The sequence below is a fragment of the Periplaneta americana genome, chromosome 1 (assembly GCF_040183065.1).
Source record: "Periplaneta americana isolate PAMFEO1 chromosome 1, P.americana_PAMFEO1_priV1, whole genome shotgun sequence".
Taxonomy (NCBI): Eukaryota; Metazoa; Arthropoda; class Insecta; order Blattodea; family Blattidae; genus Periplaneta; species Periplaneta americana.
This window is the reverse complement of record NC_091117.1, coordinates 54204925-54230668: the sequence shown is the minus strand read 5'-3', so window position 1 is coordinate 54230668 and position 25744 is coordinate 54204925. Positions and strand designations below refer to the sequence as shown.

At 37.7% G+C, this 25744-nt stretch overlaps 1 protein-coding gene across 2 annotated transcripts in view; it reads right to left on the bottom strand.

The window, feature by feature from the left end:
- The window catches only part of mew (multiple edematous wings), a 312635-nt gene that overhangs the window by 149160 nt on the left and 137731 nt on the right, over nt 1-25744 (bottom strand). The window lies entirely within an intron of this gene.

Genomic DNA, 25744 nt, shown 5'->3' with positions numbered 1-25744 from the left:
ATATCAACAGAAACAGAAACTCCAACAATTTTTAAAAAATTTCAATGGAAAACACGAAACAGAAAGTGAAACATTTGGTTCACAATCGTAAGTAAGTCACATGTGGTCAATGTGAGCTTCTTGTGTCACACGACACACATCAATTTCCTGCCATGCACGTTGTAGCATTGGACCATCCACCAGTGCAATGGCCTCTGTGGTGCGGACACGAAGATCCTCAATGGTAGGTGGTAATGGTGGCTGAAACACTTGTTGTTTTATGAAACCCCACAGAAAAAATCACAAGGAGTGAGGTCGGGGGAACGTGGAGACCATTGCAAACATTCTAAATCTTCACGACCAGCACGTCCAATCCATCTCCTTGGAAGTCGTGTATTCAGTTCGTTTCTGACATCTCTCTCTCTTTCATATGATCCACATTTGCCTCACTTACTGATGGACGACCAGTTGACTTCAGCTTACAGATCATCCCCTCATTTTGAAGTCAGCGTACCGCTTACGGATACTAGGATCACTGGGTGAATCAACACTAAATTTTCTTCTAAAATTGCGTTGTATAGTGACAACAGACTGGAATATGTGAAAATCTAGCACACAAAATGCCCTCCTGTCTTCGCTTGCAGCCATTTTTCTGCTATATCGTCTCCTAGCAACGAAATTAATAAATATGCAACAGGTTCACCAACATAATAAAAATATTTGAGTTTCCCTTTCCATTGATACCAATATCATGTTTCTAAGTGTCTCCTAACGATAGCTATTCAAGTTTGTAATAGGAAAGATCATTTATAGTAACACTGTATATTGAATGATATTGTGAACTATTCTGAGTAAAATGAAAGTTTACATAATTCAATCCGATCCAAGTTCCAATTTTTAATGGGTTTGGAGATACAGTTGAATGAATGTTACACATAACAAGAGTTAGTGGCAAGGTGGAAAGACAAATTACTTAATGATTACATTTATTGCTTATTTAAAATGTATCACTACATTTCAACAGTCCAATGCACTTTTCTGCTCTGTTGATAACAGTAGAGTGTAAGTGTTGCTCTTCTGAGGTCTCGTTCTTTTATGCGGTCAGCACTACTAATAATGCGAACAACCAACTTGTCCCTAGTGTTTACTTTGTTTCTGCACATCTCGATTTTCATCCAGCTCTATAAAGAAAAATCGACAGAAGTAAGATCTGGGGACCTTGATGGCTAATGCACGTGACCACCCTGGCCGATCCATCATTCGGGAACTGTGTGATTTAGCTGTGTCACCTAACGGCTAAAATGTAGAGAGACTCAGACTGATGCCATCTATTAGCCAGTCACAATACTACATCGTGCTTATACCGTTTTTTTTAATGGTACTGTAATGATGATAATCGATATGCAAATAGAGAATGACGATAGAATGATGGAGGGAAACTGGAAAACCTCGAGAAATTCAATCAAGAACCTTGATTCCATAACTGGAGAACATGAACAAAAACCTTTCCCCGCCGGGACTCAAACAAGGACAACAGTATTTTCCTCATCTAAGCAACAGAGTAACTACCATCTTATTACTGAGAGATTTCCGGCCAACATGGAATGTTGAGTCATCAACATAAATTATTTTCGTGCTAAGACATACAATCAAAAAGGAAATCATCTACTCGTCCCGCTAATCCATCAGCAAGTTTTAATGAACAACCCCAAGGAATTAGCAGTAAATGTCTATAAAAAAAAGTTAGTAAGTACTGCATTCATTACGAAAACCTCCTCTTACTCATCTGTGTTCTTGTAACGGGTATCATTTACCAAGACACATACGACCAGTCACTGCATGTTTCTGTCTAGACTTGATTCAATTAATTGGAACTTGAGCAAAAACATATCGTAGCATCTGCCTCTGGTCGCTCCAACTCTGTGATGCACTTCCATCCAAACCACCTCACAATTACAGAATATTTCATTTAACGACGATATATCTCATTTAATGGACAGGCGGAAGATAACATTTGTTGTCCAGCGTGTGTTTTTATTCACGACGCGATGTACCACAGTGAACCAACGCCACAAAATGCCTTATTCTTTATGTAAAGTGAACAAGACGAACCTTTATTTTCAAATCAGCATTTGGATGTTAATTGAAAACAATGTACTTGTTACGATGTCAGAATGTGGACAGGTGATAAACTATATCGCATCATCGATGACAATTCCAATCAACTGGACGATTAAATTAAAATCTTTAATTAACTGACGTAGCATTAACCCCGAAAAGCTAATACATCTCATTTGCATAGTTAAGGCCAGGATTCTAAAGTCAATATGTCCAAGGTGGAATTTGTGGTGAACTTCCAAGGTCTCTGGACATGTTTGCTTCTCAAGAATTCATGAATTCTACAGTAGTATGCCATCATCGTCCCTACTTTTTTAATTGGTTTATTTTACGACGCTTTATCAAGTGGGATGGTTAGCTAGTGTCCGAGTGAAATGACGGTGACATTGCCAGCGAAATGAGTTCAGGGTCCAGCACCATAAGTTATCCAGCATTTGCTCTTAATCGGTTGAAGGAAAATCCCGGAAAAACTTCAACAAGGTAACTTGTCCCAACCAGGATATGGACTCGGGCCAGTTCGTTTTCTTACTTTTAGGTCTATTTCATAGGGCTGACTTCGCCCGTGGTCGAGTGGTTGCCTCTCTGCCTTCCACCGTGGCGACCCGGGTTCGATCCCTGTCTGGGTCGTGAAGGAATTTGTGGTGGACAAAGCGGCCGCAAGGGATTTTTTTCGGGGTTCCCCCATTTTGTCTTCTTTTCTTTCAGAAATATTTTCTGCAAACTTCAATTAATATGACTGACTAAGAAGATTCAGTTAGGCCTATATTTAAATTAAAGTTAAGACGAAATAACTTAAAGTTAGTATTTAAACAATAAAAAATTCGCAGTTAAGTGTAAATGAAGATTAATTTAATCTGAGGTTACTTAATTCTTTATAAAACTGGCCGCACATGGAAATATGGACCTTCCATGCAATTTGTCGTCATTGTGGAAGATTGTAAAAAAATAGAAGGACCAGTTGCGTGGCAGATAGAAAACCTTGTGGTAACCCGAAGTCCGTAGAAAACGGCGTGAATGCTGCGATGGTTTTCCAAGAAGTTCAGGAAATTAGACGAATTTCTAATGTGGCACATTCAGTGTGTGTCAAGCTCCCAGGAGACAGCGGATGAGCTAGTCAACAGTGTGGTGTAGTCTTAGAAATTGATTTATATCTAAATAAGCCGCATTCTGTCCACCGTTGTGGCTGAGGGGTTAGCGAGTCTAACTCCAAACCCAGCAGGCCCGGGTTCGATTCCCGGTCGGGTCGAGTTGCATGGGTGAGGTTTTCTTGGGGTTTTTCCCTCATTCCTATAGATGAATATCAGGTAACTTTATTAGGTGATTAGAACCCCGCTCATCTTCGCCACTTCCTTTCCTCCGCTGTCATCCTTTCATTCATCATCCCATTACTTCTTCTGGTTTTCAGATCGCTCTACAGGCGGCCATCCGAAGCTGCTGGCTCTCTCGACCGGCCTCCGTGGATTGTATTCATATGATGATGGATAGCTTCTGCAACGGTGCCCGGGGCAGACCTCGGGGGAGGACTTCCGTCTCGGACCGTTAAGAGAGCCTTGAGGGGATTGTCGAAGCAGGAGTGGTACATGGACTCTGTTGGCTGTAGGGACCGATCGTTAAGGGGGCCGCCAAGTGGTTAGGTCGTTGCGCATAGAGTATCGGTGGGCACGCAACTCATTCCATATCGGGGGGTGTACAATCAGGTCGTAGTTCGTGGTATGTTCCCTCCCTCCTCACAAGAAAAAAAGCAGCATTCTGTTATGAACAAACTGTATTATTTTTCTATAAACTTACTTTTTAAACTTTCACATCTGTCCTGACTTTTTAATAACTATACTAAGAGGAAGGACGTAAGATTTCATATGCGATTAATCGCTTCGTTGCACATAGCTCCTCAAGGTAGAAGAATGAAACGATTGAGACCTAAAGAGTAGAGCTGCAATCGACGGATAATTTACACATAATAGTAATAATAATAATAATAATAACAATAATAATAATAATAATAATAATAATACTCATCAGATTTGACTACTCACGTTCGTGTACCAGGAAGTCTCACAAACTGGGCGTATGTTTTTTTATGTTACATTTAAAATATGAACTTCTAATGCAATGGTCAGTAAGATTTTGTTCAATTTCTATAAATTACATCTGAATAATAATAATAATAATAATAATAATAATAATAATAATAATAATAATAATAATAATAATAATAATAATAATAATAATAATAATTTTGAAGCATTTACCTGTACATGTCATACTCCATTAGCATTGACATAGGTCCAATACTAACGTAGTTTCCTCATGAAATTAACTTATACAATACACAGATGTTAACTCAAGTTCTTGTGTTCTTTCATTACATAAATTTAGTCATTACTCTAACTTTAAAAGGCCAAGCTAAAAATTTGAAGCAATACATGGCCATCCAGGAAGTGCGGGGTAAATAAGAGCAAAGTGTTTATTCAATTTTCAAGAGACTAAAGGGTAAACATGAGTCAGAAATTTAAAAAAAAGTTTTCAGAGTGTGGATAATGATACGTCTATCTCTCTCTAGGGAGGACAACAACTTAGTCTCTCTCTCTCTCTCTTTTCAGACGATCCACGAGCTTGCACGTGTCCGTGATGATACAGAACTGGCATCCACTCATGCTTATCTAGGGGCTCTGTTGGAAGTTTGACATCTGCTTAGCTTCATTTGAATGATCGATAGTCTAGGGTGCAGTCTACTGATGCCACTCTGATGTGTACAGTTCGTATTAATATGACAGACGTTTCAAGTGCTTCGTTAAATTGGTTTCCTGAACTCACCCTACATGAAATGTCTATAAACGTTCGAGATTTGCTACGCTTGTCTCATCTATCTGTTCCTTTATTTTTTAACAAAACAAGTGTTGGTTAGTATCGCCGGTTTCATACATAAAAAGAAAAACTATCATGACAAAAATTAAAGTGGTCTTTGTCTATCGGGATGAATAAGAATACTGAAATTATAAAAAAAAAAGTGACGAGACAAATGCGTGATGATGACTGCATTAACTAGCTGCAACATGCAACACAGTAGCCGCCTTCACGCGAGAAGAGTGGCTCGTCAGAAGAATCCGTTTCTTTCAACATGCTTCGTATAACCAAGTTCTTATGCCCCGAAGTGGCAGATACAACCCTCACTACTGCAGACAGATACCGAATACAGTCGAGCATACACATGGCTCAAACAATCCTCCGGTGAACAAGAGTTAAAGCATTTTGAAGTGCTGTCATAAGAGAGCAAATTCTTATTTTGGTGAAAATTATGGATAGACTGCAAATGTAGGGCAGTTTAATGATTCACGGGGATTAGTTATATTAGACTGCTGAATAAATTCGTAGCATTTTTGTTAGGTATTACAACGCTGGGCGACGAAAACGTTTATAAAAACATTAAATGTAATATAAAGGAATACATTCTTATATATTATGCGATAAGGCACCGACTGAAAAAATTAACAATATATTTGTTCACTATAGGCATAACAACTCAAATTTTTTGGTTAGACTAAACCTCAAAAGCCTAATTCCCACTTTGACTCGTCAGGATATGAACCAAGGTATCCGATTTGTAAAGCCGATGTTCTATTCGTTTGGCTTAATTATTTAAATGTATTCTATTTACATATATGACTGTAACAACGAACATTCTATCTGAGAATTTCAGTCCCTACCCCACTACCAACGATGATGAAGCGCTACGTCACAAGACCTATCAGGATATCGTAGCACAATAAAATTATAGCTACAAGAAATAATAGTTTCTCCTTTCCAATTACAGTACATATTTACATAATGGGCGGAGGCAGTATTCTCAGGCTGTCAGTTACAACAAAGTACTTTCGTTACAGGTGTGGCACATTAATGCCAACTTAGGACGGGAGGGAAGCATTTTCTGGAAAGAAACCGATATGCAATGACATCGCGGATATCATACGGCAGCAAGGAGAAGTCAAACTAGAAGTCTACGAAAATATTAAATCAAAGCAACAGCTCTCCTAAGAAACACACTAACATTTCAGACCCAGCCCTGTTTATTTAACATAATTCAGCGTTCTTGAATCACTTGCCAGTGCAATAAGATTTCCCAATTCCGTCACTAGTTTATTTTTACAATTCTTCTCATGACATCACGATGCTCTTTTGTTAAATTTGCTATTTTTCACCGTGGAATGGTAAAGTAGGAGAAAAGACGGCGTGATTATTAATCACTCATTAGACAGCGGATTTTCGATCCCGATACTGTACGTCAGTTAAAGGGAGGTCATTGAAATCATTGCTATGCTTCCTATGTAAACCAAACGACGTGACGTCATGTCGCTGTGTCTGGACTGAAAACCCGCTGTCTGTTAATCATCACTAGAGACGAGAATTTCATGCATTATAAAATCCCAAAATATGCATGCATTCATGCACTATCATACTATGAAACATGCACGATCAAGCGAAAAATACATTAAAACATGCACTTTCATTTTTGTTCCAAATTTCTTCTTTCACTTTCTTCTTTGCACAGTTAACAACTAAAGTTCCTGTTCTTGTCAGTCAATATGTTTTTGTAGGCAGGGAATGACCTCTCTACATCGCAAGAAGTTATGGGTGCAAACTTGAATGAACCTTTTTCTGTTACTTAGTCTTTTTTTTTCTTTTCCTTTTTCAGTCCTGATTCTTAAATGAGGTCATAAAAATCGAGAAACTGGGGTGTCCACTCAAAACCATTAAAACATGCATTTAAACAGAATATATTGTATATTGTATGCATGATTATGCTAATTGCTTAAATATGCATTATGCATGTTTTATCCCCAAAAAGGCCAAAACATGCAAACATGCACGGAAAAAGTACACATATTTGGAACCAGAAAATAATGAAATGAATAAGTACTAAATTTGAGCTACGTCCTATGTTCCTATAAAAACATGAATTTGCATGGAATTTTCGTCTCTAATCATCACAGTTGAATCGTCAAAACAGGTTTTTGAAAATTATGACATTAATAAATTATCAATTAAAATAAAGTTTCTAAAATGACAGTTTTGAAGAATATTTAAGGGTACCTATGTTTGCCACGACATGGACTCGACGCAAGTCTTCATGAAATTCACTTTTGTTAACTGAATTTGAAGTTTGAGTAATTAAGAGTGATTGCATAAAATTGTATTTTCTTTGTGTATATACGAATTAATTTTCGTGTATAACACGAAGAAAATAGGTTTTCATCTAAAATACGAGGTCTAGTCTTCAGTAAGTATCGGTAATTCATTAATTCATAGTTTTCTGCCCAAAGGCAGATCCTTCACTGCAAACCCAGCGTTCAACAGTTTTTCGTCTTTTACATCTTTCTGTCAGTCTCAGGATACGATAAATATGTCTATATCTCAATGCTGTCTATCATCTGATAATCTTCGGCACTGAACTTTTCTCCCGTTCACCATTCCTTTCAGTGTTTCCTTGAGTAGGTAGTTTCTTCTAAGCCAGTTATCCAATCAAACTAATTCATTCTATGCAATTTCAACATTTTTCCCGCCGAAACTTAAAACGCAAAAAGAAAATGAATTGTCCAGAATTAACAACGAAGAAACAGAGTAGATTTAAAAAAAAATCGCGTTTATTTATCACAAAAACGGAATGTAGCCCACATTATTTTATTTTTCTACAAATAACAGAAGGAAAGTTTTAATATTTGCGACATAATCTTTGCACTAAGAAGGAATGAAATTGAGCTCAAAACTATGCCATACAGTATGTACGTTTGTAATTAACCTGCCGCCGCGTCTACTTATGCATTTAAGAGGCGGTTATTAAACTTCAACTATAAAGTCTTCTCATAGCTCTTAATTATTCATAACATTTAGTGTATCAATGACATACAACACAAGCACGATCCATTGCCTTTAAACACACTTGCAAGGAATGAATGCTTGAACAACTCAACGAGCTACAGAAAACTGCAGTGCTGACATATTCTCATGGGGTCATGTTTCTCCGCTGCTGAAATGTCAGACGTTTGCAAATCAAACATTGCCTTCTATATTCACCAGCTCATATTATATTTAAATGTTGTTTACACCGTACTTAAAGTGCACTGGTTTGTGCATTTCATCCAAGAGGGTTCTTGCATGAGACTTACCAATATCACAACGAAATCATTGGCATTAGCGAAAGGTATGCAGAACTCTAATCAGATTCCCATAGTGTTGCATGCCACTTACCTGAAACAAAAGAAGAAAACATTACTATAAATATGCAGAACGAGCTGTAAGAATTGAAATAGACATTAAATACCAAATCCTAGTCAAAGACCGTGGCATATGCTGAGTAAGATCTCAAGGTTATATTTTATGACTCCAGCCATAATTATTTTTCCTTAAAAGGCAAATGTCAGAGAAACCGCTTCATCCTAAAGATAGACACAAATACTACTAGCCTAGTCTAAAGTGCAAAATCGACGTAGCTTTCTTGATAAATATCTTACATTAATACAATATTAACAAGCATTATTAACGTATAGATTAACAAATCAATATGGAATTTTGGAGATGTTCTGGCAGGATATACAAAAATATTGCACCGGAAATGCAAGAAATGGGATAAGGGTGGATGAAAAATATCACTGATCACACCTCCGCATACTACTAAAATTGTCTGCTCACGTTCATAGAATAGTTTGTCAAGACTGCCATGAAAGTGACACATTGATATTATCCAGATTAAAGTAAAGTAGAAGTTCACGGAATAATCGATCACATTACAATTCAACTAGGGTAGGCTGACCAAATTGTGTAAGCCAAAATTGCGGACATTTTTGGAGTAGAGAACTTATTCCCCAGAAAACATTTGTATTGTAAGTACTAAAATTAAAACACATTGTTATAATAACAATAATCGTAATAGTATTATTATTATTATTTTTATTATTATATTACATTACACCAATACACTGTAAATTTCTTATGCTGAAAGCTTTTTCCTCGGAAAACGTTTTATGGATTCAGGGAAAAAAACACATTTAGTCACATTTCGCAATTTTTCAGGAGAACGTTTACAGACTTGCTGAACTAACAGTTTCTTCCTGTCTAAGTCTTAAAGATCTCAACTTTAACTGCCAGATTCAATTAAAATACAAAAATTACTAAATTTGAACTACGAGTAAACGCGTTTTTCCCCTGGACCCTTCATTTGTATTAAAATTCAAGACATTATTATATTACATGCCTCTGACTGAGGTTCTGGCTGATATGTACAGTCTTAGAAAAAAGTTTTATCGTACAGATATTTTATAAGTCCTAGAAAGAAGGCAGTGCGCACGATCAGTGGACGTGCGATTGGTTCACAAGAGAACGACTAGTGGAGGTAATAAAATTAGTTTTGTTTCACTGTCTGTCTAATCATGTGCACTGCCTCCTTTCTGGAACTTGTAAAGTATATGTGCGACAAAACTTTCTTCTAAGACTGTACATCTATTATCAGACAGTACATCTCACCTGACGATATGTGTCAAACGAAGAACAATATTGAATGGCTCAGTGCCAGAGTTGCCTAAACCACAAATTTTTAGCCGCAGATTTCTGCATAAAATGACTGTAAAATATCATTTATAGGCTATATGTGCCAAAGTAGATGTACTAGATAAATACAGATTATAGTAAATGAGAAATAATTTCTAATTGAGAGCATACAGTTTTAAAAAACGAGGTCTGAGTTTAGACTTCAGTAACTTTTTTGAGTATAATTGTGGCTTAGGCACCTCTGGCACTGAGTCACTCATTGTTTGTATAGATCTGAAGTCTGATTAGTGTAACACGTAGCTAATCGGCGATGTATGCAATGGAGTGGGAAAGGAACTACCACCATACTGTGTTCCAACCACGAGAAAGTCTATGCCGGGTGAAACGGAGCAGGGTAATGCTGTGAATGAGTGTTGATGTCATAAGGTCTCACACGTGGGTACTCTTATCTCTACTGGCTAGCTCTCACAGCACAAACCATAACATTGATACAGACATATTGATACTACCCTAGTTACAAAATTAGATCACAGTTAATCTCCTGGCCTTTCCAGGAAATAACATATGCATGAGAGCGCATGGTTTTTAAACTGACGTTATAACGGTAATATTATTTGTGCGAGATCGTGCGTATTTGCTTGCTTTCCGCACAAAACCAACACGCGGTGTGTGAAATACCACATTTAGTATTCCCAACGTAACACACATAACAATTTTCCTATTCTTACCGCTTAAGCGTCATATTCATTTTACTGCTTTAGGTTTTTAACATATTATTTCTAAAGACGTTCAATATAATAATAATAATAATAATAATAATTATAAATTGGAAACTTACCACTGCAATTTCACCTAAATTGCACTGTTAATTATTGTTTTTAAATATTTGCAAAAATTAAGTAAACTCTACAACACCACAAAAGTTACTGCATTTGTAACGCAAGTAACATTAAGGAAGCCGTGAAAAAATTAACAAGATTCCAGACTCATCATAGACTGGGGGGAAAAAAAGACAGACGTATATCACGGCCTGCTGCAGTATAGTAAACACAGAAAACATTTTATAGGAACGATGTTGAAGATAGATATAATTGTTTTCCAAAGTTGCCGTCATTGAACAGAAACCAAGATGGAGATTTCATTGCAACTAATTAGAAATTCCTATTTCAGGTATGTAATAAACGATCTTCGCACAAAATAATGTACGATACACGAACGGTATGTTTGTTTTCATGTACGTCAACATACCGCTCTTGTAACGCATATTACTATTATCTACTTCGCTCCAATAGATGACGCAATAATAAGCACATTCCTTTCACGGTTGATCTCCTGGTTTGAGAACAGTACCTCATTATCTCCTGGCCTAGTTGCCTCATAAGTGTATCACTTGTAAGGTTCAGACCTGTCTTTGGACAGTTGACGAAACAAGAAACAACATTATATTAAACAAATGCAATGCTAGTTTTTCATACCGAAGGCTTTTTCCTTAGAAAACATGTAAAACATTGAGAATACAAATCAGCGTCTCGCAGTCACTTTCCAGGATACTGGGACAAGCATATAAAATCCGGGACGTTTGGTGGTCCTAATCAAACACAAGAAATCATTTCCATACAAAGCGAGGGAAAATGCACAAATACTTATAATAACATTATTATGAAAATAGATGTTTTAATGAAAAATATAGTACAATTTCGAAAGATTATACAGACACATTTTTCTTCAATTGCATATACAGTATATATTACTACATTACACATTCTTATACAGATTTATAATATCAATATATCTGCGCATCCGGTTAATTTGCTCTATTTATTCATGCCAAGTACTGAAGTATGATAAGACAGAGCGCTTCCTACTTCCGTCAGTTGCGCACTTCACGTCACGTGTCACATTGCTGCCACATAATCAGCACTTGTGTACAAGAAGCTAGCGTTCCACGTAACTATTTGTACTCAAGTAATAGCAATGTATTAAACTACACTCACTCTACGCCAATTGGAAGATGAGTAGGTTCAGTCAACAGAGAGACCTACTACAAACTGAAAGGACGCAGATCCAAATTCAGGCAGAAGTAAGAGATAGTGCAAATTCGATTCCGGGCAGAGGTCAGAAGTAAGAAATGAAAATTAGATCTTGAGTAGAGGAATGGGATATCGCAGATTAGATTCTTCGCTAAAGGCAAGGGTGGTGCAGATTATATTCCCGGAAAATGTCAAGGTTGAAGCAGATTCTAATCTGGGCTGAGATCATGGATGGCGCAGGTCTGATTCCCAGAGAAGTCTCGCATTACGCAGATTTTATTCTGGGCAGATATCAGAGATGTCGTACAGCATCTCGAATAATGCATTTGAGGTAGAGCAGCTTCTAAGCCAGAAAGAGGTTAGGAACAACGTAGATTATATTCCGTGCCGAGGCCAGGGTAGATTCCATTCCGGATAGAGATCCACAATAGTGCAGATACCTTTCCGGGCAGAGTTCAGGGGTGGCGCAGATTAGGTTCCAAGAAGAGATAAGAAATGGCGCAGATTCTATCTCGAGTGGAGGTCTGGAGTAATGCAGATCTCATTTCTATTACAGTTTAGGGATGGAGCACAGTAGAATCTAAGAAGAGGTCAGACGTGGCCCAGATTCTATTCCGATTAAAGATCTGGAGTAATGAAGATCTCTTTCCGATTAGAGTTTAGGAATGGCGCAGATTAGAATCCAAAGGAAGATATTAGAATGGCATAGATTCTATTCCGATTAGTAATCTGGTGTAATGAAGATCTATTTCCGGTTAGAGTTTAGGGATGGCGCAGATTGGAATCCAAAGGAAGATATTAGAAATGGCAGAGATTCTATTCCGATTAGTGATCTGGCGTAATGAAGATCTCTTTCCGGTTAGAGTTCAGGGATGGCGCAGATTGGAATCCAAAGAAAGATATTAGAAATGGCATAGATTCTATTCCGAGTAGAGATCTGGAGTAATGCAGATCTGATTCCGATTACAGTTTATAAATGGCGCAGATTAGAATCCAAAGGAAGAAATCAGAAATGGCACAGCTTCTATTCCGAATAGAGATCTGGAGTGATGCATATGTCATTTCGGTTAGAGTTTATGAATGACGAAGATTAGAATCCAAAAGAAGGTATTAGAAATGGTACAGATTCTATTCCGAGTAGAGATCTGGAGTAATGCAGATCTAATTTCGGTTAGAGTTTATGAATGGCGCAGATTAGAATCCAAAGGAAGAGATCAGAAATGGCACAGATTCTGTTCCGAGTAGAGATCTGGAGTAATGCAGATCTCATTCCGATTGCAGTTTATGAGTGGCGCAGATTAGAATCCAAAGCAAGAGATCAGAAATGGCGCAGATTAGAATCCAAGGGAAGGTTCAGGAATGGCACATACTCTATTCCGAGTAGAGATCTGGAGTAATGCAGATCTAATTTCGGTTAGAGTTTATGAATGGCGCAGATTAGAATCCAAAGGAAGAGATCAGAAATGGCACAGATTCTGTTCCGAGTAGAGATCTGGAGTAATGCAGATCTCATTCCGATTGCAGTTTATGAGTGGCGCAGATTAGAATCCAAAGCAAGAGATCAGAAATGGCGCAGATTAGAATCCAAGGGAAGGTTCAGGAATGGCACATACTCTATTCCGAGTAGAGATCTGGAGTAATGCAGATCTAATTTCGGTTAGAGTTTATGAATGGCGCAGGTTACAATCCAAAGGAAGAGAACAGAAATGACACAGATTCTATTTCGAGTAGAGATCTGGAGTAATGCAGATCTCATTCCAATTACAGTTTATAAATGGCGCAGATTACAATCCAAAGGAAGAGATCAGAAATGGCGCAGATTAGAATCCAAGGGAAGGGTTCAAAAATGGCATAGACTTTATTTCGAGTAGAGATCTAAGGTAATGCAGATCTAATTTCGGTTAGAGTTCATGAATGGAGCAGATTAGAATCCAAGGAAAGAGTTGAGAATTGGCGCAGATTCTAGTTCTAGTAGAGATCTGGAGTTGGTAATGCAGATCTCATTCGGTTAGAGTTTAGGGATGGCGCAGATTAGAATCTAAGGGAAGAGATCAGAAATGGCAAGATTAGAATCCAAGAATTGAGTAGAAATGGCGCAGATTCTATTCCTAGTAGAGATCTGAAGTAATGCAAATCTTACTCCGGTTAGAATTTATGGATGGCGCAGATTAGAATCCAAGGAAAGAGGTAGTGGTAGCGTCTTAGGCCTATAGGCAACAAAGAGAGGGTAAGCATGCGTACATGCCAAAATACTGCAGGTCTCTCGTTCCACTAATACGTAGTAATTAATGTTTGTTGGTTATTTAACGACGCTGTATCAACTACCAGGTTATATGGTGCTGATGAAACTGGTGATAGCGAAATGGAGTTTGCGACATAAGGCCGAGAATTCTCCATAGATTACTTGATATTCGCCTTACGGTTGCGGAAAATCTCGAAAAAAAAAAACCCAACCAGATAATCCTTCCAAGCGGGAATCGAACCCACATCCTAGCGCAGGTCCGGATCAACAGAAAAGTACGCCAACTGCCTGAGATACGCCTGTGGCTATGTAGTAATGTACGGAAAAATTTAAGTGCAAGAAGACAACATATAAACTTTTAAGTTTTGAGATGTACGTTGCGGATACAGAAATGGAGTTTGGTGGTTAATGCCAGGGTGGACTGGACTCATTACGCAAACTGCAGGAGATGAGGTATAATGCTAGTCTTCGGTTTCTGCGGTTTGAACCTTCACACGAGGCCAGCCGGCTGAGTATTAATGTTTCAGCATTAAAAACAAACCTGAAGAGATTTACTTCTTTCCCTGCGGCTCTCGTCGTATCACGCTATAATAAAGGCTGGCCAAACTGTACTGCACACGAGCCTATTACTTAGTGTGGAATAGACCTCAGCATTTGCGCATTACTGGAAAACAGATTTACAAACATCTCACAGCACACTACGAATTTTGATCACGGACCTTCTCCTGCTTCACTTCTAATGCAAATCCATCGAACTGTAACGATCTCAGTGTCCGACTAGCGTTCTAGAAGCCCTTTGTTCATCCATTCGTTCTATGTGTTCCTCTTTTTTGTCCTCTTATTTATTTCAGAGTCTTTGGTTGAGGGGGGGGATTTTCTAATCCTTCTCTTTAATGCTGCAATTCTTTTTATTATTCTAACTTTAATTTGTAACCTGTCTACTTTTTTATGTCTACATGTTGAATTCAACGCAACCCGAAATTACATTATTTAAAATCTGTACCGGGATTCCAAAAAACCACAGCCTAGGATATAAACATGTAATCGAATGAAAACGTTTAGAGAAAGTAACGAACGATTACAATAAAAAAAAAAGGTGTCATGATTTGTACAGTCAAAGTCAGGACAGGAGAAGAAATGTCAGAAGGAAGTGAAATAGGGAGAGGAGTACGTCAAAGGTGCCCTTTATCACATACCTTGTTCAATATCTACTTGGAAGATTAAGTGAAGAACAGTTTTCAGAACATGGGAGGAGTGATAGTAGGAGGAAGAATAAAGTGCATAAGATTTGCTGATGATATGGTGTTGTTAGCAGATGGGGAAGAATATGCTACTGGAGATAAATGACACTTGTGAGCAGTATAGGATGAAGATAAATGCCAACAAGACGAAGACCATGATCATAGGAAGAAAAGTAAAGAAGATAAACTTGCTAATTCTGAACGAGGCAGTAGAACAAGTGGACAGCTTCAAATACTTGGGGTGTACTATAAGCAGTAACATGAGCTGCTGCCAAGAAGTCAAAAGGAGGATAGTAATGACAAAGGAAGCTTTTAATAGGAAAAAGAGCATCTTCTGCGGACCTCTGGAGAAAGAACTAAGGAAGAGACATCCGTTCACTTTGTAACGACCGACGAAGAGATAGCTTAAGCAAAATCTGGTCATCTAACTTTTCGTAACATTCTGACTTTGTTACTGAGCTACAACAGTAGTTACAGGAAACTGTGCAATGCCTTGCACATGCCTTCTTTTACTGCTAGAGAAATGTTAAATGGATTTGTTTATCTAGTGCAAGAACCGATTAGGTTTCAAATACGACGGCCAACTGCACCACACGCAACGCCGCAGTGGCTCGTTCTGTTTTGCTTATCGCTCATACGTATATAACTGCTTGCGACGATGGCCGAGTCGCGCCAACACCCACTCCTTGTCTACTGCTTTAATGGTATTGCATTATTATTAGTGTTCTCTTCTTAAGTGAAGTGTCTGGGGTTAATTATGTGCGCTAACGAAAGTTTCTTACAACTGAATGCTAATCGTTTGCGAGTAATTACAATGGAATGAAAAACTTTCCTCAGTTGAATTTGGTTCTTGTGTTTATTATTACTTCTATTATTATTATTATTATTATTATTTATTTGTCTATAACTGGGCAAAGTTCCAATTACAATAGACAATACAAATAGTTGCTTATAACACAAACAAATTTAAAAAATAACACGAAAAAGAGACAACTACAGATATAAAGCAAGATTCCGGAATTATTATTATTATTATTATTATTATTATTATTATTTATTGTATTTGTCTATAACAGGGCAACGCTCCAATTACAACAGACAGTACAAATAGTTGCTTATAACATAAATGATGGAAAAAATAACATGAAAAAGAGATAAATATAGATATAAAGCAACATACAGGTATGATGAAGATGATGATGATTATTATTATTATTATTATTATTATTATTATTATTATTATCATTATCATCTAGAGCAGTGTTTCCCGACCTTTTTAAGTTCGCGGCACCCTTGAAAATAACATTAAAAACTGGAAGCACCCTTGAAAATAACATTAAAAACTGGGGACACCCTTTCTTGAATTTAAAAAAAAACTGAAGTTTAATATATTCATATATTGAAAGATGATATAATAAGTAACATACATCATAATATAATACGGTAAACTTTACTACAATCACTTAGTAAAAATACATCAATTTTATATATTGTTCTGTCGATATCTCGGGAATGTTCGTGAGGAAGCGAGTAGTCTATATTAGTATACTGAATCAGGAATGTTCGGCAGGGATTGGCTGTAATGCCATCTGCCGGAGCCGGATACAAGTATAATTGAATCTTCGAAATGAATCGATCTGTAGTGCATGAGAGTAATTAATTTGACTTATTTTATTTCAAGACCTTACAACACTTTAGGCTTAAGTAGACAGTATTTTTTTTTTTGGTTTATTTCAAAATCTCGCGGCACCCCTTAGCCGATCACGCGGCACCCTAGGGTGCCGGGGCACACCGGTTGGGAACCACTGATCTAGAGGCGAGAGGGTAAACATGTAGCGCTACGTCCATCTCACGTGGACTACTACAGTGGTCACTTAGGGCCGTATTCATAGACATCTTAGCGCGGGCTTCCGGTGGATGATCAGCGAACTAACGTTCTTCGTATTCACAAACCAGTGTTAGCGATATGATATGATATGAATCCTGCACAAGTAAACAGTCGATAGCCGGGGATAGTTTAACACGCTAGTAGCGCAGGCTAGAGAAATGTCTATGAATAGCACCCAGAATATCTCCGAGCCTGACGACCGTTTCGATAACAATTTCGATACCTGGAAACGGACTTGTGGGAGGAAGGGACGGGTGTGGCAACATTACGAGTCGATGTTTTCAATTTTAACACATACGCAAAACAATCCGCACTACAGAATGCTTGTTTATCTCGCCCTCCTTTCTCTGTGACTTTGGGGATATTTTTCGTCCACTGTACGATCACCTCTGACTAGACGCATTCTCACCCACACTACTCGATTGTGCTAAGGTTCGCTACGTATCCGGGTTTCATGCAGACACCCCCATATATCCCTACACCAGTCCCCTCCGCACTTCAATCACCAATCAGAAAAATGCTATGAAGTTGATACAAAATGGAAATCGGCTAGTATAATGTTAATTCATTTAATGAGAAAATGGGAATAGCTCAGAAAAAATCAGCAATTACGATCCTATCCGCCACAAATATCACTTAGGGGCCTATTCCATCATGCAACTTTACAATGTTTCACTTTTCACTTTGAAATCTGAAAAGTAATTCTGTTTCTCCATGAATCACAGATTGCTTTGTACTTATTTCATTCTACACAGTCTTTGCATATCAGTAGTCATTGTAATTCCATGTTGTCCACGTTGATTAACTCCATTTCCTACCTAATGAAGACATTTTCATATAGTGTTCTGCCCAAGGGCAGTCTTTCACTGTAAACCTACAATTCTCCAATCCTTCCTATTTTCCACCTTCCTCTTAGTCTTCGCATATGATCCATTTATCTTCATGAATGAAAACACAGGATTTTTCCTACTCCTTGTTTTTGGTTCGAGAATAGGTCCAATTCTTTCAACGACTTAATCTACTTTAGTTGGCGTAATTCGAAAACATTCGCAGAATTGAGATAAACTTAAGTTATAAAAATTTATATATTCCTTTCTTGGGTTTTTCGTCATTTGAATCACTTAGTAGTAAATGTTCTGTTCTTATATTTCTTCTCTAAATTATTTTGAATCTGAAGCAAAAATACAGTGAATACAATTAATTTAATTTTAATGGCGAAGAGACTTCGTTCTTAGGGAAAATCCCATTCACTTTCCAGCATATGACTTTTCACTTTTCAAAGTTACTATAATAGTGGAACAAAAGTAACGGCATTTTTTTTTTAAGTTTCCGCTACTTTTCCTTTTCACTGTGCAGTAGCGTGAAGTAGATCTGATTTGATCCCTATATGTTTCTGGAAGGTTGGCATTACATTTCAATACGCAGAAAGAAGCCTTAAAAGGACAAAAACATGAAAATTCAAGATGATATTAATATACGGATATGCTTATAGTTATTATAACTACAAGTAACTCTTCAAACAAATCACTACAACGAAGATTTCGGAAGATTATTTAACTATTCATAACTGTAACACCAAAAAATATAACAGCCTATCCTCAGTGATGATGTATCAGTTATGTACCATAATTATAAACAAACAAATGAACATAATAAGCGTAATGCAAGAAATATTTGAAAGGAAAGTCGCAACTCTATTCACGGGCCGCTACTACACAGTATTATCACAGTCTACTATATACAGTCACGAAGCTTGAGTTTTGAGGGTGCTAGAAACAATAGACTGTGACGGTTCTATTTTGCATTACCTGTAATGAGGCGATATTAGCGATCCTAGTGGTGAGCAACTATCTAATGTTTGCATATTTACTACGTATTGAGCTTCGCGACTGTATATACTAGAATGTGGTATTATCCGTAGTACATTATTGTTAACTTCGCGTAGTAGCGGGTCTTACAACGAAATAGAATGAATTGCAATATTTTTTTCCATTTACACCATTCGATGGAAACCAGTAATTTTCCCCGAGTAGTCCCTTAAAATGGGATGTTTTTGATCTGTAGAGTCTTTCTCTATGACGCAACGTTTTCAGAGGACAGAATGGGACAGACACTTGTGTTTTATGTGCCGATATAGCTCGCGCCAGAAATGATTACCGAAAACCAATGGTGGCGTTGCTGTCTGTTTTGACGTGTGTATGTAGGCACGCCGAAGGGGGGAGAGATACGGGCCGATACCGTCTCTTCCAAGGATGAACAAATGAGGACATCGCTGTGGAAATAAAGAACGTAGCAAGAGAAAAATTCGAAGCTAATTAAACGCGCAACATATGTTTACGAATGAAATAATAATACCGTGCGATACAAGACACGCATTCACATGCAATGAAACAAACTAAAGTCGTAATGTAACTATCACAACGCAAGACTGATTCTATCAATGCCATTTCTCTTCCTTGAATATCATTCAAGTCATCTCATGACCTTTCCTGTCGCCCGCTCTTCCTTATCGCAGTGTTTGATTCGCATTCCTTCCGTCGGTATTACGTACTTGCGAGACCTATATATACATTATTTATCAGTTCAAAATTTAATAATAATAATAATAATAATAATAATAATAATAATAATAATAATAATAATAATAATAATAATAATTTTCTCAGTTTTCTTCGAGGTGACATCAAAACCCGTTACAAACTATCTGCTCATATTCTGAAGCTTCCTAAATCTTGTCTAAAGGATTCATAACTTGTATGACTGCTAGGGACCTATATGTGGGCCCGCTCTAACTTATGCGTTCCATTTCTCTTATTTCCAACCTCCTCTACTATATTGAACATCTCGAGTTGTCCTCTGATCCTGTTATTGCTTATCTCATCTACTACGAAAATTTATGATCAGAGATGAATGAACTGCATACCATGGAACGACTGGACTATTTATTCGAAAGTGAGAGTTGTAGTGTTGCAGTCATGCGCTACCCTTGCTCTATGATCTGCGTGGTCGAGTGGATGCCTTAAAATAGCTACAAGATGGGCACTGAACCTGCAGTTTTCGGCACCTGCGTACTACAGGAACAGGTTTCTTGAGAGCTATCGAAGTCATCTCTCAAAAACCGTGCACATGTTTATAAAACCTGTTTTCAATTAGTGTTGAAGCAGTCGGCAATTTACGATGCTGGACCCGCACCCATCGCTGTTTTTGTGTTACTCTGCGAGAACTTCGGTAATCAGAAATACTGAGAGCGCCAGAGGCGACGGTTACGCCTATCTTGGGCACGGTACCCTCAACACCTCTTGTTTACAACTTAGAATTGAGACATTTGCACTTAAACATTGCACTTCCCGGATCCACTACCAAACATTTGCCTCGTAACAACGGGCGTCGCCGGAAAAAGAAAAAAACTCCACGAGGACATTTCGGACCCAATAGGCCTGCCAATACACTACAGATATTACCGGGAAGACCTATCTGAGAATTGTCCAAATCCAGAGCTACACATTTACGAACAGCGATTCAGTGGGCTTGAACAACAAATTTGATCTGCAGACGTGTTGAACTCCTGAAGACTTCAGTCCCAATGTTTCCAGAGCACAAAATATCTTAAGCTTTTGACTACGTTATAGAAAAAAGTTATGTTTTATTTAACGACGCTCGCAACTGCAGAGGTTACATCAGCGTCGCCCGATGTGCCGGAATTTTGTCCCGCAGGAGTTCTTTTACATGCCAGTAAATCTACTGAGATAAGCCTGTCGCATTTAAGCACACTTAAATGCCATCGACCTGGCCCGGGATCGAACCCGCAACCTTGGGCATAGAAGGCCAGCGCTATACCAACTTGCCAACCAGGTCGACTACGTTATAGATCGGGCCAGTGAAGAGACGTGCACTGTTGTACCGCATTCTGAAAACATTAGTTTTATTTAGTCGGTAGGCAATTTACGAAAAGGAAAATAATAATTCAATATAATTTATGAATAGAAGTATTAATAATAAACATACTTGTAGTAAGATAATGCAAAAATATGAAAGAAAATTTAAAATTCGCTTACGTAAAAAAAATTATACACTCTATGCTAATACTAACTAGCAATACCTGGCAGTAAAGAATGTTATCAGCAGGCTTAGGGGTTCTTAAGCATTTAGCATCAAGTTGCCTACACTCAAATCATTAGGCAAGTACGAAGAACTCAAATACAGAGAATATGAAAAACTGAAGGGCATGTAATCAAGTAAACAAGCGGCAGACAGTGTGTACAGTCGAGTTAATAAGCAGAAAATAGGATTACTATCGACTATAATAAATGGTACCACATCTTTACATACTTGCTATGGACTTATTTGGAACATACGCAATATATAAGTTATAGACAATATATAGTGTTCTTTCCGATCTCTGATAACAAATCTGGATGACATAATGTGCGTCAGGAATCACACGACAGCTGAATTGTGGCGCGAGGTGACAGATCAGTAGTGAGTGATCTCATAGAGTATACGGTGACTCACAGCAGAAATTCCCAAGAAAATCGAGCCTTTTTGAGAGGGGTACATTACGACACTTTCCAATTCCAAGTATAGTTAAGTGAAAATTCTCTTCAAAGGATAAATTTTCAATTATTATATTTCCACTTCGTATAATATTCTGGTCACGAGACATAATCATATGCTTTATATTTTTGGGATTTACTTCCAAATTTATCTCTTCACTTGCTTCAAGTAACATTCCCGTGTTCTCCCTAATATAGTTATTGGGATACTCAGATTTTTAACGAATTCGTTCTCATCTATGTATGAATCTTATCTTATCGTATCTTATGTATGAATCTTGAAGGCCATTATCATAGATTTACTGAAAGTAACAAAAAAAATTCTGTTACACGGTTCCGGGCAAAATTTGTCTGTCATTTCTTGTTCACGTTGAGTTTCGACCCTGAATAACCTCTGCAGTTGAAAGTGTCGTTAAATATACTACTGTTATCACCACCACCACTACCACCACCATTAATGAAACAATCAATTCTTGCAGAGTCTCAACACACTTCGAATTTTGCAGTGAAATAATTATAATCGGCATGATTAAAAGAACAAACGATCTACCAGTTTCATTGTTTATATTCAAACATCAAAGTATCATAGTAGCAATATACGCCAACACTGCATTGTTCCTGAAAATTGCTTAAGAACTGTAAGTTCTAGTTCTGTAACTTGACTCCTTAAGGCGGCAGGTGTTTATTCCGAAGCAGTAGGTTTTCGAAATAGAGTTTTCATTATGTTAAATTGTCGGCGAGACCAGAGAGGCTCGAAACACATGGAACCCGACTCGTTACTATCACATCAATTCACAGCCCGGATGCGGTGTCCTTTGATCCTGAATGAGTTTGTTGGCACTCAAGTACTGGAGAGAGAATCACATTTACAATTTGGTTTTACTGCTAAATTTATAGACGTTAAAAAATAAAATAATAATCATAATTAATATCACCTCCCGAAGTTTTTTCTGATATATCTGATTACTTACACTATCCATCTAGATTATATTGTCATCATTATCATCACCATCTCGTTCTTGTCCTCTAGCTAAAAATCCAGCTAACTCGAATTCGAATCCTGACAGGGAAAGGGAAATGGAAATGCCTTCTTTCCTTCGGGACTGGATGAGAGTATGTTAACTAGCGTTTGCCGTGGGCACACCGACATGAAATTTCAATTTTATAAACAAATAAAGGCAGAAGTCTGAAATTTTGTACAGTTACTGTACTCCTTATAAACAGTGCGTCTATCAAATTTAATCTAATTTAGTTTAAGAATGTGTGAATTATTGACATTTTTATAAATTTAACTTTGAAGTATCTCTATCACTCCTATAAATTTTAACATTAATACTTGTAATATCAGTTCGGTTCGATAGTCACTCTTCACTGTTTTGTATTAGTTTAACTTATATTAAATTAGTGCGAAGTGCTAAGTATGTATTCTTCGAACAATAAAAACCCCTGAGGAAAGTGGCATGTGGTATCTACATGAGGTCTTTTATAAACATTTGGGGAATCGTGAACTGCTTCGGAGGTCTTTTATAATCATTTGGGGAACCGTGAACTTTTTTCGGGCGTACTGGAATTGGTTCCCAAATATGTGAATCGGTTCCCAGTTAGTTCCAGAGCTATACTCGAGTTGGTTCCAGGTTGATTTCATCTGTATACTGAAATTGGTTCCCGCGCTAGACCAAGGCAGAAAAAATTTCCCTTCCCATTTTGTGCAGGCTTAGGACTGTCAATTACTGTCTACGGTAGTAGGTAGATTAAAAATGATTTTGTGCTTGGCGGACACGCTGCGTCGAATAATTTCATAATTTTATTTCTTTACTGATAAAAATTTGTAACAAACGTGTCCTGTACTTTCACTGCCACTACTCTGCTAATCACTGAAACTTGTGATCGGTATTTATATTTTAATGTAGGCCTATATGAAGCCACGGCTTTCCTGTACTTCCACTGCCATTAATCTGCTAATCACTGAAATTTATGATCGGTATTTGTATTTTAACGTAGATAGAGCCACGGTTCATGATCGATTATTATAGGTGGCGTTATAGACAATAACAACTACTTAATCTCCGTTGTTGATATTTGAACACCGCCACTACTGTGCTACGTGATCCCCGCCTTGGGATCAACTCGCGTTGTTGATATTTGATGGGCAACATGTTACATCCAACCTTTTTCCATAGAGGTAGGCCTACTCATTTGAGCATGAGGAACCTAAACCTACTCACGTTGTTGATATTTGAATATAGGGAACCTACTCACGTTGTTGATGTTTTGTTTGGGAACCAACTGAAGAACAGCGCTTTTTTCGAAGTACAAAGGGACACGCGAACAAAAAAGTTTGAGATCCGCTTCTCTAGAGGAATGAAGCGTCAAAGAAGAAAACAAAGATACCCGTAACAGAAACGTTGATGTTAAAGAACCAAATGAATAACGCACAATGATATAATGACCGACGTCCTTTACCTTAAAAATTAAATGATGGTGAAGCCTGTTTCTGTAATATAGATAGACAAAGACCAGGAGAGTTTTGATCATGCAACAAGAATTTTTCTCATAAAACATTGTAGCACAAGACACGAGTATGTCATCCAGAATTTGTATCGCGTGATCAAAATGGATGATACTCTGCCATTATAAAATGTAGATTTAGGCATGGATAAAGAAACACATTAATTACTGACCTCAGCTAAAAACAAAAATGTGTCACAGCTACACAGAAGAATATACTTAATTGTCCACCAAGGCAAATTGAAGATATGTACGCGAAATTGCCTATAAAGCACGGCGCTGGGAGGTTTTGCAATGAAAAGACAAAGAATGTAACAAATGTCCGCTCAGAGTTTTGTGCGATGAAGACTTTAAAATGATGACATTCATAGGGAAGAAGATAGTTCTGTGAAGCGAAATATATAACAAAAATTCGTTTTAACATAACCACTCCACGTGAAGCTAAGAAAAAATCGATCAGATCTGAAAGAGGCTCATCAAACACGTTAGAAAACCAGTCCAGACACGTACTTGGTATGCTGTACATTCATTAAACAAGGGCACGAATGGTATCAGCCAAGGTTGTATCGAGTATACGTTCTATCATTAAGCGAAACAATAACGAGGAGACCAGTACGTACCCGACCAAGCAAGGACTGAACTGGTTTCTATTACAATGGCCGCCATTAGAGGACATGTTAGGCCTCATCAGTTATCCTCCGATATCAACATTAGCACACATTAATTCGTCTGAAATGTGTCCGTGAAAAACGAAGTACAGTAGTTGTAAGGTCTACATTCCCCACTATCTTAACTTCTTGTCAATTCAATATTTATATCCTTCAATTAAAAAAAAAAAAAAGATCCTAACCTTACAGTTGAGAACTTGGAGCGGTAAATTATTTTCTTTCTGGCCATAAATTTTAGAGCGATTCTGGGATCTATTCTATTGCTCAACCCAGGAAGTTGCTATTGAGAAGGTATTGGGCTTTGCACAACAGGCAACGTATTTTGTAAGAAAATGACAACGCTGTTAATCTGGAGTAGTCTATCCCCCAAAAGACCATTTAACGACACTATATCCTTGATAGCTGAATGGATAGTACGTTAGTCAGCCAAGAAAATATTCCGTGTTCGATCCCCGGCCGTGATTGTTTTCCTACGGAATAATGAGAATGTAATAAAATTGTTGATTTGTTATTTAAAATGTTGTATCAATGAAGTTATAGTTTATAGTGGCAGTGAAAGTTCATTTTATTTTATTGGATTATTTTACGACGCTGTATCAACATCTCAGGTTATTTAGCGTCTGAATGAAATGAAGGTAATAATGCCGGTGAAATGAATCCGGGGTCCAACACCGAAAGTTACCCAGCATTTGCTCGTATTGGGTTGAGGGAAAATTCCGGAAAAAACCTCAACCAGGTAACTTGCCCCGACCGGGATTCGAACTCGGGCCATCGGGTTTCGCGGCCAGATGCGCTGACCGTTATTCCACAGATGTGGGCGGCAGTGAAAGTTCTTTTGAAGTGAGAGTGAAATCAGTTGTAGTGTCAGTGAAATGTGTAATAGTACTAATGCAATCAGTGAGATGAAAGATGAGTGTAGTGAAAGATTATCTGTACTAAAATGTGCATACGCATGTATGTTATACACCGGATGTGTAC